Source organism: Mustela nigripes, chromosome 2 (assembly GCF_022355385.1).
Source record: "Mustela nigripes isolate SB6536 chromosome 2, MUSNIG.SB6536, whole genome shotgun sequence".
Taxonomy (NCBI): Eukaryota; Metazoa; Chordata; class Mammalia; order Carnivora; family Mustelidae; genus Mustela; species Mustela nigripes.
The window spans coordinates 134,614,994-134,633,895 of record NC_081558.1 but is presented as its reverse complement, the minus strand read 5'-3'; the positions used below and the strand labels follow the sequence as shown (position 1 = coordinate 134,633,895).

Sequence of the window (18,902 nt, the reverse complement as noted above, 5' to 3'; positions counted from 1 at the left end):
TGAGTTAACTCAGGAAGCATTTGACTCAAAATAAACTCAAAGAACACAGGAAAAAAGAAAGAAATACAAAACAGAAACAAATTATGATCAGTGAAACTAAAGCCAGTTCTTTGAAATGACAACAAATAAGCCCCCCTTTATACTGATCAAGAAAAAAAAGAGAAGACACAAATTCGGTGCAAATCAACATTAGAAATGAAGGGAAGATATAACTACAGAAGCAGTCGAAAGTTTAAAGTATTAGAGAGAACCATTATAAGTTTGAAAAATATAAATTACAAAAATAAATTTAAAGAGAAATGGGAGACTTGAATAAACCAACAGCTGCCTTAAAACTTGAGAAAGTTGCAGGGTAAGGAAGCACCCCCTTTTCCTCTCACAAACAGCACAGTATGGTTTCATAGGCAGGTTTTAACAACATTCAACAGACTATTCCATCCAATACAGCCATCACCAAAAAAAATTTTTTTTAAAAAAGAACATTTTTCAAAGAAAAGAAGAAAGTTATCAACTTATTTTCTGGAACCAAACTGTTTTAGCCTGGGTTTCCCTGAAAACAGAGCCTGAGACTCAGGCTTGCATGTGGGTCATTTATTTGGAATGTGACCCAGAGAAGTCTAAATGAAGGACAGAAGACTGAAACAAAGAAGGATGAAAGCTAATGTAAGGATACACCACTGAGTTGGCTTCTGCTAAGGAAGATTGAGAAGCCCTATTAATTTCATCTCAGGACTGTCAGCCTGGGAGAAGCAAAGACTCTCCTGAGCACTTTGGTCAAGGTCCAACCTTGGTCAAGACTGCTCCCCCGGGGCTCCTGGGTGGCTCAATCAGTTAAACAACTGCCTTCAGCTCTGGTCATGATCCTAGGGTCCTGGGATCGAGCCCTGCATCAGGCTCCTTGCTCAGCAGAGGGTCTGCTTCTTTCTCCCTTTCTCCCTCCCTCTGCCTCTCCCCCTGCTCATGCTCACACTCTCTCTTCCCCTCAAATAAATAAATAAATAAAATCTTAAAAATAAAAAGAGTCCTCCCCCAGGGGTGTCAACTCCTCACTTCCCAGCCCTTGCAGGTGCACCTGTGTGAATGCAACGTGGGTTTTGTGGGTGTCGCACACCTGTGCACTGGGAAAGCTGGAGGATATGAGAGGAACATGACATGAACGGAGACAAGGTACGGGAGGTTGTCCTGGGACAAAGCCAGCATGGAACTGGTAATCCAGGAGTTAGAAGTAGGGCTGGAAAGATGTTTAATGCTCAAGAGACGTCAGATACCAAAGCCAAAAACAGGTTTTTGACACCAAAACCAGATCAAAACTATAAAAGAAAAGAAATCTATGGGCCAACCCACACAGATACAGAAGTCCTAAATAAAACCTAAGCAAGTCCCAAAAGGGCTTATCTCAGGAATACAAGAATTTGCCATTAGAAAATACTCCATCTGTGTGACTTAACACACTAACAGTTTAAAGAATAAAAACAAAATATGGGGCATCTGGGTGGCCCAGTCCATTAGGCATCTGCCTTCAGTTCGGGTCATGATCTCAGGGTCCTGGGATCGAGCACTACATCGGGCTCCCTGCTCAGCAGAGAGCCTGCTTCTTCCTCTCCCTCTGCCTGCGGCCCTACCTACTTGTGCTCTCTATCTCTCTCGAATAAATAAATAACATTTTAAAAAAGAAAACAAAAAAAAATATGATCATCTTCACAGATATAGAGAAAACATTTGAATATCATTCACGAATTTTAAAAACTGCTTAACAAACTAAGAATGCAAAGAAACATCCTTTTATTAATAAGGCTATCTATCAAAAACTAACAGCAGCACCACAGAAAGATGAAGGCCTAACAGTTTCCCATTAAACTTACTTGTGTACCAGGTGGTGGGTATTATAGAGGGCACGGATTGCATGGAGCACTGGGTGTGGTGAAAAAATAATGAATACTGTTTTTCTGAAAATAAATAAATTGAAAAAAATTTTTAAAAATAAAATTAAATAAATAAAAATTACTTGTGGAGCATAAGGAATAACATGGAGGACATTGGAAGATGGAGAGGAGAAGTGAGCTGGGGGAAATCGGAGGGCGAGACAAATCATGAGAGACTGTGAGCTCTGGGAGACAAACTGAGGGTTTTGGAGGAGAGTGGGGTGGGGCGGTGAGGTGAGCCTGGTGGTGGGTATTAAGGAGGACATGTATTGCATGGAGCATTGGATGTGGTGCATAAGCAATGAATTTTGGAACATTGAAAAAAAAATAAAATTTTAAAAATTAAAACAAAACAAAATAGTAAAACAATTTTTTTTAACTTTCCCATTAACATCAGGATCAGGGGGGTGTTTGGGTAGCTCAGTCATTAAGTGTCTGCCTTTGGTTCTTAGGTCATAATCATGGGGTCCTGGGATTGAGTCCCACATTGGGCTCCTTGCTAGTGGGGAGCCTACTTCACCCTCTGCCTGCTGTTCCCTCTGCCTGTGAGGTTCCTATCTCTCCCTTTCTCTCTCTCTGGCAAATAAATAAATAAAACATTTAAAAATGAAAATAATAATAAATAACAAAATTTCTCTGCTTCAAAGAACACCATTAAGAAAATGATGATACAGCCCACAGAATGGGAGAAAATTCTTGCATATCATATGTCTAATAAGAGACTTCTACCTAAAAAATATAAAGAACTATTACAACTCAGTAATAAAGAGGCAACCTGGCTCAAAAATAGGTAAAGTGTCTGACTTTCTCTATTTCTCTAAAGAAGATGAAAAGGTGGCTAATAAGTACATAAAAAGATGCACAACATCATTAGTCATTAAGGAACTGAAAATCAAAACCACGTTGAAACACTGCTTCAAACCCACCATGGTTTGAAGTTTGGCTTATAGCATGACTATAAGCCAAAAGTTAGATAATAACAATTGTTGGTGAGAATGTAGAGAAATTACAACGCTCCTACACTGATGGTGGGAATGTAAAATGGTGCATCTATTTTGGAAAACAGTCTGGCAGTTCTTTAAACAGTTACCATATGACCCAATAATTCTACTCTAGATTTATACCCAAGAGAAATAGAAACTTAAGTCTACACAAAACCAGATTATTAATAATAGCCAAAAGGTAGAAACAACCCAAATACCCATCAACTGATGAATGGATGAATAAAATACGACATATCTATATCATGAAATATTTTTGGCAACAAAAAGAAAGGAAGTGATTTGGCAATGACTTCTTGGATATGACAACCAAAGCACAGGTAACAAAAAAGAAAAGAGATAAATTGGACTTCAACAAAATTAAGAACTTTTGTGCATCCAAGAGCACTATCAAGACAGCCTACTATATGGGATAAAATATTCGCAAATCATATATCCAGTAAGAGAGTAATATCCAGAATATATCGAGAACTCTTAACACTCAATAACAACAAAAAGACCCAATTCAAAAATCAGCAAATTACTTGAATAGACATTTCCCCAAAGATCTACAAGTGGCCAGTAAGCCCATGAAAAGCCGCTCAATATCATTAGTCATTAGAGAAATGCAAGACAGACTCCCAGTGAAATACCACTCCACACCTGTTGGGGTGGCAGGAATAATGCGTGTTGATAAGGACACAGAGAAATTGGAACCCTCGTGTGTTGCCAGCAGAAATATGAGATCATGCAGCAAATGTGGAAAACAGTTTGATGGTTTCGCAAGAGGTTAAACACGGAACTACCATATGACCCAGCAATTTCACTCCTAGGGAAATTTTTATATATATAGAACAAAATATTATTCAGTCATTAAAAAGGAGTGAAATTTTGATATGTGCTATAACTTGGATGGATCTTGAAGACATTTTGCTTAGTGAAATAAACCAGACATATTGAACATGTATGATTCCACCTATACGAGATACCTACATTAGACAAATTCATGGACAGAAAGTAAAATATGGGCTACTGGGGGCTGGAGGGAGAAGAGAAGGAGTACTATTTAATGGATATAATGTTTTTATTGGCATTGAAAAAATCAGGTATATAGATGGTGGTGATGATAGTACAACTTTGGGAATGTACTTAGTGCCACTGACACGTAAACCTACAAATGGCTAAAGCGAGACATCTTATCTTACTACAATAAAAAGAGAAATGAAATATTTATACATGCTCCAAAATGGATGAACCCTGAAAATATTATGCCAAGTGAAAAAAGCCACAAAATGTCACATACAGTATGATTCCATTTATATGAAATTCGGGAATAGGCAAATTCATAGAGCCAGAAAGGAGGTTAGTCCTTGTGTAAGGCTCAGAAGGAGAGAGGGGTTAGGGATGTGCAGTATTTTTATGGGGTGATGAAATGTTCCAACAATGATTGTGTTGACCTATACCTGACTCTGTAAATATGCTAAAGCCATTGAATTTTATAATTTAAATGAGTAAATTATATGGCACATGAATTATGTCTTAATAAAGCTGTTACAAAACACCAAAAAATATTCAAAATCACTTAAATTATTTAAAAATAAGAAAATAAAACCCAAAAAATGTAAAAGAAGACAAAGAAAGAGAAGAAGGCAACAAAAGGAAGAGAGAATGAAAAGAAAGAAAAGGCGTTCTTTTAATCAGTAGGTAAACATAAAATTATTTGCTTATGATGCAACTATGATAGAAGAGTTGACTCTCAGACAAAGTTTTTAAATGTTGCTGAATCCAAGTTCAGCACACCAAAATCAAGAGCAGCCTGTAGTAGGCTGAATAGTGACCCCCAGTGATATCGGGTTCTAATCCATGAAACCTAAAAGTGCTGCCTTGTTTGGAAAAAGGATCTTTGCAGGTGCAGTAAGTTAAGGACCAAGATGAGATCACCCTGAATGATTTAGGCGGATCTTAAATGCAGTCACGTTTCACAAAAGGGCAATTTTTTTTTTTAAAGATTTTATTTATTTATTTGACAGAGAGAGATCACAAGTAGGCAGAGAGAGAGAGAGGAGGAAGCAGGCTCCCTGCCGAGCAGAGAGCCCGATGCGGGACTCGATCCCTGGACGAGAGATCATGACCTGAGCCAAAGGCAGCAGCTTAACCCACTGAGCCACCCAGGTGCCCCACACAAAAGGGCAATTTCACACATATACACACGGGGAGAGAGAGAGAGAAAGAAGAGGTAGAGCAGAGAGGGATTTGAAGGTTGACCTTGGAACATAACCCAAATTAGAGTGGCAGAGAGCACTCAGAGATGTCAAGTACACTCCTAATGGATCAAGAAGGACAAGCAGGCTATTGACAACACAGCCCTTCGTGTCCCCATCAGAACAGACGTTGGTGAGGGGAGGCCGCAGGGCAGTGAGGTCACTCAGATCTAGACTCTCCCTAGAAGCAGGATTGGGGGTCAGGAGGGGAAGTCAGAGAATAGCGGACCAGAGTCTCTTCCTTGACCTCTCAGAGACCTGTTTCCTCCTTTGTACAACCAAGGGACTGAGCTTGGTACACTCTCCCCAGTCCCTTCCTCTCTGCCATATGCACTGAGTGGTGGGCTAAGTGCGTTTTTGTTCCCTTGCCATAAGTCAGTGTTGTTTTCTGACCCGCAGGAGCAAGCAACACTCTGTCCACTGAATGAAAAGCTGTCGCCACAGGCTTCAACCAGTCAGCACTCTGAACCAGTGTCTTGGGGAGGAATAAACAGTCCCAGAAACTCATCTTCATAACTAGTAAGTGAAATTTGGCAGAGAAGAAAGACAAAAGATAAGACAAAAGGGAATGATTTCTTTTTGTTTTGCTTTGTTTTTCCACTCTGCATCCTTTCCCTTATTAAAATAAGAGAAACAGGTGCCTGGGTGGCTCAGTCTGCCTTCGTCTCAGGTCATGATCCTGGAGCCCTGGGATTGAGTCCCACTTCGGGCTCCCTGCTTAGCGGGAAGTCTGCTTCTCCCTTTAGCCCTCCCCTCTCTCATGCTCGATCTCTCTCAAATAAATAAATAAAATCTTTTTAAAAATGAGAGAGACAACTTTGGAAAAAATCTTGCTCTTAGAGGAGTAAATTGCATCCAATTTGTTCATTCAACCACTCAATCAGCAAATATTTATTAAATGCCTCTGGCCTCCAGCCTTTGTGCTAGGCTTAGGGATATATATATACGCTATGAAAGAGAGGCACTGTGAAGAGGTATGCAGACACTTCCCTAAAAGTTCTATTTAAGCTGGAAAATGGAGGAGGAGCAAGTCACCGGAACCGTGTAGAAAAGGGTGTTCGAAGAAGAAGAAACAGCAAGTCCAAAGAAAGGCGTTGCAAGTGCCAGAAACTGTCAAAGGACTAGCTGGCCAGGGACGCCTGGGTGGTTCAGTGGCTTAAGCCGCTGCCTTTGGCTCAGGTCATGATCTCAGGGTCCTGGGATTGAGTTCCACATCGGGCTCTCTGCTTGGCAGGGTGCCTGCTTCCCTCTCTCTCTCTCTCTTTCTGCCTGCCTTTCCGTCTACTTGTGATCTCTCTCTATCAAATAAATAAATAAAATCTTTTTTTTTTTTTAAAAAAAAAAAAGACTAGCTGACCAGAACCTGGTCACAAAAGAGGGCAAGTAAGCAGATTCCAAGATGACTGAAGAGGTGACCGCCATTCTGATGGCCGTCATGAGTCTGGATTTTCCTCCAAGGGCAATGGAGAACTGTTTGTAAAGAGATATAAGTGGGGGCTTGACATTGTCTGATTTCTACAAAGATCCCTCTGGCTGCTGCATGAAAATCTTAAAAAATTAGATTTGAGGAAGACAGGAGAAACCTGACCATGAGATGGACACAATCATTCAGGCCAGGACGGTGGCTATGGAGAGCGGTGAATGGAAAGGGATACATTATAGAAGCAGAAGAGAGAACATACTGATGGCTTGAATTTAGATGGGGTGGGAATGGCAGGAATCAAGGATGACTACTAGGTATTTGCCTTAAAATATAGACATTTGTGGGTACTGTTGTAGTAAGTGAATGGGCTTGGGAAACACTGTTTTATTTTATTTTATTTTATTTTATTTTATTTTATTTTATTTTATTTTATTTTATTTTAGAGAGAGAGAGCATGAGAGGGTAGAAGGTCAGGGAGAAGCAGACTCCCCATGGAGCTGGGAGCCCGATGTGGGACTCGATCCTGAGACTCTGGGATCATGACCAGAGCTAAAGGCAGTCTCCCAATCAACTGAGCCACTCAGGCACCCAGAAAACACTGTTTTAGAAGAACCCCTTAAACACAATGCCCCCATGTCACAATGCTGATCATGTCATTGTCTTGTCTCAAACATGTAAATACTATTATTATTATTATTATTATTGTCATTCTACATAATTTGCAATTATGCATTCTACATAATTTGCAATTCCTTAAATATGCCTTTCTCTCCTCACACCTTTTAGCCTTTGAACATATTGTTTTCTTCCCCTAGAATATCCTTCGGTCTTTGTCCACTTGCTGGACTCAACTCGACTCAAAAGTGATACTGCTTCATAGGAGCCTTCCTTGATTGCTCCAGGCTGAGACACATGGCACTAATTTAGAGCACAGAACATGGAGTCAGACTGCCTGGGATCAAATCCTGACAATACCACTCGGCTGCTGGGAGTCCGTCGATGTCAGACACTCACCTGGGCTTCAACCTGGGTTGTCAGGATTCAACCTGGGTTGAATCTACATCTCCCAAAATGTCTGATACAGTGCTCAGCACATCACAGGGGCTCAGGAAATCTGGAATGAATGACTGTGTTTCGGGATGTTGCCTGGTAAAGATCTCGTGAAGACGCATAACTGATTTTCTTTGTTGTTCTCGTTAGGCTCCAACCCCCCAAGTGGAGTTTTCCAATCTCCCTTCCAGACGGAGAGAACATTCTCTGGAGACATATATCGGAATGTCCCAAAGGAGAAGCAATTGCATTTATTTTTTTCCGATAGTACTTTTCCTTCTTTAGAAAAATTTCTCTACCATGAGCCCCCCACCTACCCTCTCAGTAAGCAAATAGTTGAGTGCCTTCCTTGGTGCCTCACCATTGTGAGCTGAATGGCCTCCAAGGCTGACAGCTCGGCCGGCCGGCCTCTGGGTCCTCTTGTTCTGTCTCCAGTTCTCAGCAATGGTGGCACCAGCCTGAGAGTTTCGTCCATACCCACACACACCTCACATATATGTTCTCCAGATTTCCTCTTCATTCAACCCTTCAGTTAGATCTCTTATTGGTCTGGGGATCTGTGCAGTGTGCTGGGAGGCAGAGAGGAAAGAAAGACAGCAAAGTCTGAAGTCTGTGAATGTGGGCCCAACTAGGTAGGCCATCTTAACCACCACTCTGAATCGAGTCTTTTAAATGAGCACAAGGAAGACTCAGGGCAGGAGTCTTCTGTGTGTGGGAAGGTATGGTTAAAAGTACTTTGAAAACTAAAAATATTTATGGAAAAATCACATAATTGGACATCCTAAGAAAAGGAAGAGAGAATAATGGATTTAGTGATGTTCTTAGTTATCCATTCTCTCAATATTGTGAGAAGTGCTTTGAAATTCATGGCCTCGTTTATTAAAATTGATTGTCTATGTGTTCTGCTCCAAGGCACACAATAGAGCAAAGCAGGGCTGGATTCTCACTTTGGTCTCTGGGCTCTGAGTCAGCCAGTTTTTCCATTCTCCTGGACAGCGGGAGTCCAGGTCAGCTAGGGGCCTGTCTCTCTCTCAGAGGGCATAGACTAGGATGAGTTCCCCCACATATTCCTCTATTCTGAGTCACGCAAATTCCTGTTGTTCTCCTTTTCTTCCTGGCTTCAGGGCTCCTCAAGGCCACAAACCCATCTGTTAAGACAGAGGAGGCCTCTCTTTTCCTGAAGGCCTTGGTCTCTGGCTGAGCCCAGCTCTTAGTGACAGAGGGAAACCAGCACCCACTGCTTCTTGCTTCAGAGCAAGCCTCTCCACATCTTCACAGGAGCCTCAGCAAGCAACTTATGCACATATTCCAAATTTCTCACATACCTACAACTTACTGGGTGCTGTCCCAGGCCCTCTGTGGGTACAGAGTTGACCCAGGTCCAATCGGTCCCTGACTTTGAGAATGCCCAGCCGGGCAGTCGTGGAGTCAGGATCTGAACCCAGGCAGGTCAGCAATTGTATATTGAAAGGGTTCTCAGAGTTCATGAGGTCCAATATTCTCATTTTACAGGATATACTAAGTGCAGGGAAGTATTCCAAGGATTTTTAAAATGTGAGATAGGAAAAAAGGAAGCCTAAGAACTTTTAAGAAACTTAGGTAAGATCACACGGCCAGGAAAAAATGGCAGAGCATCAGGCTTCCACAGCCACACCTCACCAGGCTTACTGAGGGAGGGAGGGAGTAACACACGGACCTCAGGTCCTCTGACAGGTTGCCGGCCCTTTCCCCTACACACCCATCAGGTATCCTGTCCCCACCTTCCAACAGGCCTGACAAGGGTCAGTTTTGAGCCAGTGGCAGAGATGCTATCGATGACAGTCCAGAGAATAAACAAGAGAGGGGTTTGTTCTCTGGTGTTGCTCTCCAGCCTTTAGTCAGCCAGAGAGAGTGGTTTCCCAGCATCTCCCAAGTCACAGAAAAAAGCCCCAGCGACAGCAGGGACCGAGCAAACAGCTGAGCCCCTTCACTCTTCTCTTTCAAATCCTGCAGCCTCCTTTGCCCTTTAACTGACTTTGAGGGAACAAATCCTCAGTCTCCAATGTGAACTGACATTTGTGTGGAGAAACTTCAGCAGATGGGTTGAGACAGATCTGCTGACAGGATCCGGGGGGCGGCTCACAAAGTGTGGTGTCAGAGCCCCTTTGAGGGGGCTCCCAGGCAAAGCACTCCAGCTGGCCCTGGGCAAGGCAGGCCCATGGAATCTGGATGGAGGCCTCTAGACTGCCAGGCCTGAGTCTGTTGCAAAGATACTCTAATCTCTCCATCAGGACATTTTTGCAGCTACTTCCTACTGGAGGAGAACAGACCCTAGTCTCTTCTGTGCTGGAGTTTCCAGCTCCCATCTGTGTCCACATGAGCCCTTTTCATTCCCTTAAAATACCAGGGATCTGGTCTGAGAAACCCTGACCCTGCTGCAGGTATAAGGCCTCATGGTTGCTGTCAGGCCATCATCTGCTCCACATTTATTGAGCATCTACTACGTGCCAGGCATTAGGCTCAATACCAGAGATCAAGTGATGAAGAAGGCAAATGTGGTCCCTGCCTTTGAAGAACAAGTGGTCCAGTGGGGTCTCACAGGCCATCATGACCAGGACTACGAAGAGCAAGACTAGAGAACCTACCCCAGTGTGGGTGGTCAGGGAAGACTTTCTGGAGGAAGAGTTATGTAATCTGAAATCGTTTAACGAAGCAGAAGTCAAAGGAAGGAGGACTGGGTGGGAAAGTGTTCTGGGTAGAGAGGAGTCTGTGCAGAAGCCTTGGTAGGAAGAAATTCTTGTCTTTCAAGGAATTATTGTGAAGAACATGAGGGGTGGTTTGACAATGGAATGTGGAGAAAGGCCGGAGGGATTACAATGGCCCAAGTTGGTTTTACAAATAAAATAGAGGCCATTTACTGGGTTTTATGTAAGCAAGTGTGTGTCTGGCTGACCCCTCATCATACCACAGGCCATATTCAAGTCGGTAAGGGACCTGACCCTCACTCAGCTCATATGTTACCTTCTCAGAAAGGTTTCCCTGAGTACCTTAGCCTGCACAGGCAGAAGGCAAAGAGCTCAATTTGGATGAAGGTTGCAAATTTTGTTTGACATAGGCCATGACTAAGAAGTTATGGGATCTGGCTGGGGGTGGGGTGGTGAGAATTCAACGGGTCTCAGTCACAGCTCTTGGAAAAACTAAAGCCCTCCACCTTCTAATCAACAAGTTGAAACTCTTCACTCAGAACATTTCCACAAGGTCAGGGACCATTGGTCACTTGGTCACTTGCTATAGCGAACACCAGAGGGAACCAAAGCCAGGCGTTTGAGGAAGAAGTGTGAGGAAAGCAAGGGCGTTTCAAATAAAAGGGAAAACAAGAACTTTCGTTTTCTCTTGGCGCCAGAGCAGGTATGAACAGCAACACCAACACATTGAGGCATTTCACCAGAAACAGCATTACTATGGCAAATAAACCACCCAGATAAACCTCATTACTCAGGCTAATGGTTTAAAAATCCCACATGGCTTAGCAGTAACCACGAGGGAAGTGACAGAAGGGAAGACCTGTGAGCTCACCCCAGGTGGGGGCGGGGCTCAGGAAGTCTAGCACCACCCTGGGGAAGACTCATTTCAGAAACCAAAACAAAAAAAGAGGTGCCAGCATGGAGTTGGTTGGAAAGAAAAGAGGGAAACAAAAAATCCCACAGCTGTGAACCGTGGCTCGGTGAGCACGGCCAGGGTGAGTGGAATTTCCTCTTCCTGTTCAGGAACCAGGGTTTCATGAGGCAGCTCTCCTGACAAGACAGAAAGCAACAATTCATTACCTCCACTTTCTTGTTCATTTCTCAAGCAAGAAACTAGCAGTTATTTTAGTGGTGTGTCTAAAATAGAAGTCACCCATGGAAGCATGTCTTATGCTCTCTAACACCACAGCTCAAGTACCCGGATTTGCAGTCCTCCAGATTCTGGGCTCTGATAGGAGGGGATTTCTCTCTCTCTCTCTCTCTTTTTTTCTTTTTTAAGATTTTATTTATTTATCTGAGGGAGAGGAAAAAGCACTAGAGGAGGGAGGGTCAGAGGAAGAAACAGACTCCCCACTGAGCAGGAAGCCTAATGTGGGACTCAGTTCTGGGACTCCAAGATCATGACCTGAGCCAAAGGCAGTCACTTAACCAACTGAGCCACCTAGGCGCCCTGAGGCGGGGATTTCTTGATGCAGGTGAGACCCATAAGAACAGGCACAAACCAGTTTTGGCTAATTCTGACTTCTCAAAATAAGTCTGTACACCAAGGGACTCTTTCAGTGATCACTGATCAACTGAAGTGATGCAAGAAGGCTCCAGAAATGATCTGAAGAACTAAGTTGAAAAGAAAAGCCTGGGGAAGCTGAGGGAGCCTTGGGGAGAAGAGGAGGTGGTAACAATCATCAAATTTAAAAAAAAAAAAAGTTATGTGAAAGATGGTGAGCCAGATCTTTTCAAATCCACAGGGGGAAATGAGAAAGTGCACTTAACTAGCCACTCAGTCCTCTAGCCCGTTTTGCACACTCTCTTCCTCCAACTACTAAGCTCTGATCCAAAAGCTACTTACAGAACCTGGAAGTTTGTGTTTCAAGGCCACATATGCTCTTAATTCATTCTACGGCTCTATCCGTGTAGCTATCACTTTTTTAAAAATGACTGATAAACAGCTGTCGACCACTATTTACAGAATATGAGGTCATTGGTAAAATAGAAGGTTTTGAATGAGTCGACACTTTACTTTAGCTATCACTTCTGTCCTTCAAAGTTACCTTGTTACCCATGGCCAAGGTCACTGGCACCTCATACAAATGATGATAAATAGGCTTCACAGATTTCAAGAATTCTCTGGGCTTCTCCCACACTGTATTTGGCGTCACCCCTCTCCCTCTGGTCTGGCTTCCTCATGCCATTCTCTTACCCCAAACCTGGAGTCTCCACAGAGCTTCTGGATGGATGACTCGATTGTCCTGAAACTTTGGGTTTGTTTTCTTTTTCAGCCCCAGTCCATTGGCTGGCTCATCCTTGATTTCAGACCCTGCAGCCTTATTGGCAAATCCCACCCAACATTTCTGATCAGCTCCAATACCACAATTCAACTCCCTGAATAAGACTTCTATTCTCTGGGAGGAAAAGCTCCCAAGTGATACTGGCAGGAAAGCTAACATAAGATCAGGAAGACTTAGCCAACATTGTACAAATGGCGCTCTTTGAAACAAGTTGTGTTAGTGGATTACACTAATGCCAGGATTCCATGATCAGTTAAGAAGAGAAAATATTAGGTTTATCACTATATCCCAGTGACACACAATAGATACACAGTAAGTACTGTTAATTGAATAATACATGAATTAAATACATATCTGCAAGACTTCTCAAAAACTTTAAAGTTCTGGTGCACATTATAAATCTCAAAGAGGGTGACGATTTGCTCAAAGCTTGGTCATGGGACCCTTCTCTTATTTTTCACTGAACACCAATTAACATTTCATGGAACGCTATTATATTGAAGAACTCGGTTTGGGAAATACTGACCTCGTTCCTTTTTTCCCTCCAATATGATTTATCTGCTATGTTTTAGTCAGTCATATCTTTGACTCAAAACTACATAAAAATAAATAATTATTTTTATAATGCATATTTTACTCCAAAACATGAATATTTCCTACCTGTGCAATCAGTTTTTCATGGAGTCCCCCAAAAAAGCAACACAGGTGAGAACTACTCACCTTTTATAGGATCCATAGACCTTACAGAACTTGACTGATTGGGAAGTCCCAGATAGTAGAGACTATTTGGTGATTTATTGTTATTTTCTGGCCCCAAATACCTGATTCAAATAAAAATAGGCACCCACAGTTTTAATATCAGTATGGTTTTCATGCAGTAGCTTTCTTTTGAGGGGTATGTATGTATGCTAGAAGCTTGGGTACAAATTCACATTTACTGGAGCTCTGTCTGTTTTCCAGAGCATTACTAGAGATACCTGCCTCTCTTGCCTTCTGTGGATGCCAAGAAAATGCTTGAGCCAATATATGTAAAAGAATCCACAACTTTTCATGCATCTGTGCCTTATATGCATGTACAGTTAATTATAATAATATTGTATCTATCCAGAAATCACTATCAGAAGCCGATAAGAAATATGAAGTTGAAACGGTCTAAGTGGCCAAAAGAGATATTGACGGCCAGAAGTGTACACACCATCCTCATTGCAGTGGCCCTCGTACTTTTACTCAGAGCCAACTTATTTTTTTCTTGTATGTAATTCCAATGAGTGAAAGAACTTGCTTCAAAGTTTAGGAACAAGTTTAAAATTCTAAGAATTGTTTTTTAAACAGGAGCCTACTGGCATGACAGGCAAATGGCCCTACAGCAATGATCTGTTCCCTGTCCCTGAACCCCTTTATTTTGTGTCAAATAAATAAATAAAATCTAAAAAAAAAAAAAAAGACAAAACTGGGTTATGTGGCCACCTTTTTCCATGTACCTATAGAAGGACGTATTTGTTTCTTTTTTTTTTCTTAAAATTTTATTTATTTATTTGACAGAGAGAGAGATCACAAGTAGGCAGAGAGGCAGGCAGAGAGAGAGCGGGAAGCAGATTCCCTGCTGAGCAGAGAGCCCAGCTCAGGGCTCTATCCCAGGACCCTGAGATCATGACCTGAGCAGAAGGCAGAGGCTTAACCTACGGAGCCACCCAGGCTCCCTGACATATTTGTTTCTTAAATGAACTTTATTTCTTTCTAATGCGGGGATATTTCTGCATATAAAAACATGTCCAAGCATTTTAGTTTCTATGGCACTAGGAAAAAATGAAGCCCATTTTCTTTATGAAAAAAAAGTAGCCAATTTCTATGCATGTAGGCATATGTGTCTCCCTCTGGGGAGAGAACGCTGGCTTTCTGGCCAAGTCAGACAGGCTGGTTCAGCACAGAGGCCTTTTATAGTCTGGAGATCTGGGCTGCTTTTCCCTCATCTGTAAAAATAAAGCACAAAACAAGGCTACTGTCAGTTTCAAACGAGATAATATGCATGCTAGTGCTTTGAGAAGGGCTATAAAAATACAAGCCATATCATTACCAACAGAGTGGGGATTCCAGCTGGGCACCGTGGTAAATGTGGTCATGATATCAGGGATAAAGACTCCCAGGATGTCCTGCAAAACAAGCCCTGCCTCGTTCTTAATGCTGCAGAGAGGTCCCCGCCCCACTCTGGCAGGATGCCACAGAGACCCAACTTAGCTTTTTCTGCTTCTTGTGGCCCTAGAACTCTGCTCCCCTGGCCACTCCCTGAGGACAAAGTGAAGTAAAATAGACAGCAGTAGAAGAAAGCAATGTACACTCATTCCTATTCCTCATAGGAATGATCCTTTCCTGGAACCATCGATTTATACCTGTAAGTCTGGCTGACCTCTCAACTCCGGAAACAATCCACCTCGGGAAGGAGGGGGCAGGATTAGGAGATTTTATATTGTTCCACATATTGCTTCTATTTTAGAAAAGTATTTATAATTAAGACATATATATGAGATATACACACACACACACACACACACACAGAGAGAGAGAGAGAGAAAGAGAAAGATGTAGATATAGATATATAAAAATCGGGAGTTTTATATTGGTGTTAAGCCAGTCCTTTAACTGGAATCACACACACCTTGTGCTTCTACAGGTCCTTTGAGGTCTTTCTATTGATGAACCAACCAACTCCGGAAAGAGCCCAGATGTCCATCAATAGATGAATGGATAAAAAAGATGGGGTGTAATATATATATATAATACACACACACACACACACACACACACACACACACACACACAAAATGGAATATTATACAGCCTTCAAAATAAAATCGTGCCATTTGCAATGACATGGATGGAACTAGAGGGTATTATGCTAAGTGAAATCAGTCAGTCAGGGAAAGACAATTATCATATGGTCTCACTAATATGCAGAATTTAAGAACCAAAACAGGATCATAGGGGAAGAGAGGAAAGACTAAAACAAGACAAATCCAGAAGGGTAGACAAACCATAAGAGATTATTATTATTTTTTTAAGATTTCATTTATCTACCTAACAGAGATCACAAGTAGGCAGAGAGGCAGGCAGAGAGAGGGGAGGAAGCAGGCTCCCTGCTGAGCAGAGAGCCCCACGCGGGGCTCGATCCCAGGACCCTGGGATCATGACCTAAGCTGAAGGCAGAGGCCTTAGCCCACTGAGCCACCCAGGCGCCCCCCATAAGAGATTCTTAATCATAGGGAACAAACTGAGGGTTGCTGGAGGGAAGAGGGTGAGGAGATGGGGTAACTGGGCGATGGACATTAAGGAGGGTGGGTGCCGTAATGAGCACTGGGTGTTATGTAAGACTGATGAATCACTGACCTCTACCTCTGAAACAAATAATACATTATATGTGAATTAATTGAATTAAAGTTTTTAAAAATGTTTGAAAAACAAAGCAAAACAAAGTGCCTAACTAGTTCTCTACCAGCACAGTGTACACAGAAATGAAATAGTCCACTTACGGCGACTTTGGCAGCAATATCGCATCTTAGGTCAAGACTAATGTTTTTAGTGTTTCTCTATGTACAAAACTTACCAAAAATGATAATCTCTTGCTCTCTAGACTATGTGTCTGCCCCCATCCCAAGTTTGTATACTCTATGGGTACACGTTCTTCAATCACCTCTTCATTCATTCACCAAACATGTATTGATTTCTAGTCAGATTTGTCTAAAATATCCTTTTTTAAAAAAGATTTTTCTTATATATTCATTTGAGAGAGACAAAGAGAAAGAGAGAGAGCAGGAGCACAAGCAAGGGGAGAGGCAGATGCAGACTTCTTTCTCACTAAACTGGGAGCCCAATGGGATTTGATCCCAGAACCCAGAGATCATGACCTGAGCCAAAGGCAGACACTCAACCGACTGAGCCACGCAGGTGCCCCATAAAATATCCTTTTTTAAAAACATATAAACCCTTTGCCTTCTCCTGTTCCTCAGAGCCAGCCCACATATCACCTCCCCGGGACTACCTTATTTGTGAATAATTGCTCATTGACTTTATCATACAATATTTTACCTCCTCACATACCTAACTCCCTTACCAGGTTATGAGTACCCTCAAGGCAGGACTCAGTCTTGTTTCTGTTTTATTCCTAGTTCCAAATACTGGCATGTAGTAGAGAGTCAATAAATGTTAATTTGAATTCTATGTGACAGAGCCTAAGTCAGAGTAAGATGAATAAGACAAAGGCCTTGCCTCAAGGTGCTCACAGCCATCCCCTTCCACTTAGCCTTACCTACCGCTGGGAAGTTTTCACTCTTCCTTTCTTCCTCCCTTATTCTTCCCAGCCCTGGATTATTAGTCAAAATAAGTTCTACTTAATTGCCCAAGAGAAAGCACACCTTGGAGTTTTCCTCCTCATGCTGATGCCCTTAATTCTTTCACTGCTATTCTTGACTTGAGTGGAATGTCTTCATAATTGTCTTTTTTTTTTTTAAGATTTATTTATTTATTTATTTGACAGAGATCACAGGTAGACAGAGAGGCAGGCAGAGAGGAGGAAGCAGGCTTCCTGCTGAGCAGAGAGCCCGATGTGGGACTCGATCCCAGGACTCTGGGATCATGACCTGAGCCGAAGGCAGAGGCTTTAACCCACTGAGCCACCCAGGTGCCCCCATAATTGTCTTTATCTGCCTATGTTCACCTTTAACCAGTATCATTTTTTTCATAGATTTTTTTTAAGATTTTTTATTTATTAATTTGACAGACAGAGATCACAAGTAGGCATAGAGGTAGGCAGAGAGAGAGAGAGGAGGAAGCAGGCAGAGAGCCTGATGCGGGGCTTGATCCCAGTACCCTGGGATCATGACCCGAGCCGAAGACAGAGGTTTTAACCCACTGAGCCACTCAGGTGCCCTTAACCAGTATCATTTAAAAGGCATTTTCTGGGGTGCCTGGGTAGTTCAATTGGTTAAGTGTCTGCCTTCGGCTCCAGTCATGATCCTGGGGTCCTGGGATCGAGTCCCACATCAGGTTCCTTGCTCAGTAGGAAGCCAACTTCTACTTCTGTCCCTCTCCCCTCACCTCCCATGCTCTCTCTCTAATAAATAAATACAATCTTTTTTTTTTTTTCCAAGCATTTTGTTCGGCACAGTGACTCAACTTTAAGTTTGGTTTGAAGATGTTGTCAGATATCTCTCTTTTTTTTTCCATCTCTCATGGCATGAGTGTTTCATTTCCAACCAGTGATTTGTGTAACAGACCCTTTATTTGCAGCAATGGAAGGGCCAAGGGGGACACCATTGTTGGCTATGTTTAGGGTACCAGTTGACCTTAATCTAGCCCTGGTCCTTTCATTACTTGTTAGTAACTCTAGTGAAAGGCTTGTTGCAGGAACATGAAACCCCTGGATAAAATGAGGCATCGTGGTCATCGAGTATGATCAGATCCTCATCCAGCTGCTCAGTGTATTTGCTTACACGTACTACCCTGTGCTCCATTCCATTTCCACTTTGACACCCACTTTCTCCCAAGACAACTCCCTCCGCCACAGTGTAGACTTCCTCACCATCCCTGTTCACTTATCTAGAGTTCACTCCTAGAAGAACCCAGCCCTAGTCCCACCTCCTGTTTGCACAATGTCTAGAAGTCACAGCACATTGCACCAAGTCCTAGACATGAAGTGCCACTATCCAATAGCCCATCAGTCCTCTTGGGTTATTTTTAAATGTGAACCTAGACATACATTTTAACTCTCATTTAGATGGCGGGTTTCTAGAAGACTAAGTCTGTGGTTTTTGGTATAGGGTAATGTGAGCAGAAGGTATACAATAAAGATTTTATATTAAATGCTCTCCAGATTTTAGCTATTCGTGGGACCCCAACTTTCCCCATTCTCCTCCTCCCCAAGTCACAAATCAGTGTTGTCACTCTTCAATTCAACTGCAGGCAGACTGAAGAGTCTTCTGTCACTCTCTGTCATTTAGGGGTGAGTCTCCTACATGAAGGACATCCCCATGAAAATTCAAATCAAGATATTTATGGGAAGTTTGAGCCTGGCACCCTTGCTTACGTATCCTCCTAAAAGAGCAGGGAAGTTCCACTTCCTTGTTATTGTAAAAGTTTTCTTCTGTCTTTCAACAAGTGAAGGAGAGCACCTGGGGAGGAAACAAGTAGGATCTAAACAAGGAAGTCTCAAAATGTCAAGTATCTATAGTCAGCAAAACCGTCTCCGGGAGCCAAGGGCAGGGACTG

General features: G+C 42.5%; 1 long non-coding RNA gene across 4 annotated transcripts in view; it reads right to left on the bottom strand.

Annotated features, from left to right (window-relative positions):
• The window catches only part of LOC132012092 (uncharacterized), a 99,950-nt gene that overhangs the window by 37,628 nt on the left and 43,420 nt on the right, over positions 1–18,902 (bottom strand). The window contains exon 3 of one of the 4 annotated variants that reach the window (XR_009402523.1): positions 11,350–11,409. The exons of 2 other annotated variants lie outside the window; for them this stretch is intronic. This is a non-coding gene — a long non-coding RNA (uncharacterized LOC132012092). Of the gene's footprint in view, positions 1–11,349; positions 11,410–14,400; positions 14,615–18,902 lie in introns of those variants that run through there. One more of the 4 variants, XR_009402520.1, reaches the window with a different exon arrangement.